The following is a 711-nucleotide window of genomic DNA, read 5'->3' on the forward strand; positions in this document are numbered from 1 at the left end:
CTTGTCTGAATTTCTTATCTGGCCTCTTTATCAATTTCTAGTCCAAGAACTGTGGGCGGTAACACAAAGATTTGTACAGAAATGTTCCCAGCAGCTTTATCTCTAATAAGGAAAAATTGGTACCTGTATAAATATCTATCAACAAGTGACTAGATAATACATGTGGTACGGCTACAAATAGAATAGTATTCAGCACTAACAAGGAATGAACGGTTGCTACATGCTAAAACTGGAAGGAGTGTCAAGACATTTATTCTGCATGAAAGAAATCAGACAAAATAAAAAAAAATGGTTCCATTTATAAGCAATTCTAGAAAATGCAAACCAACTAAAACAGATTAGTGGGCTGGGGGTGGGGAGCAGAGTGGGAATGCATGCTGTTAGGTGGGACCAGAGGAGGAGCCGCAAGGGTAGAGGCAGGGACGGGTTTGGGGGAGGCACGCAGGGAGGCAGGAGGGGTACGTGAGCAGAGGGCACCAGAGAAGGCCAAGGGGAGGCAGGTAGGGACTGGAGCAGAAAGGGATTAAGAGGGGGGATGCAGGAAGGGGAGGAGTTCGGGGGCAGGAGCTCGGGAAGGTAAGGGGCGGAGCGTCGTGGTGGCTGCAGTGCCGACCGGAGAGGAACCGGGAAGGAGGTGCAGCCGAGTCTCAAAGAGGGGGGGCGGGTTCTACGCGAGTGGGCGGGCCCGTGGAGTAGGCGGGGCCGTGGCGT

Source organism: Giraffa tippelskirchi, chromosome 13 (genome assembly GCF_054371585.1).
Source record: "Giraffa tippelskirchi isolate mGirTip1 chromosome 13, T2T-mGirTip1v1.2.pri, whole genome shotgun sequence".
NCBI classification, from domain to species: Eukaryota; Metazoa; Chordata; class Mammalia; order Artiodactyla; family Giraffidae; genus Giraffa; species Giraffa tippelskirchi.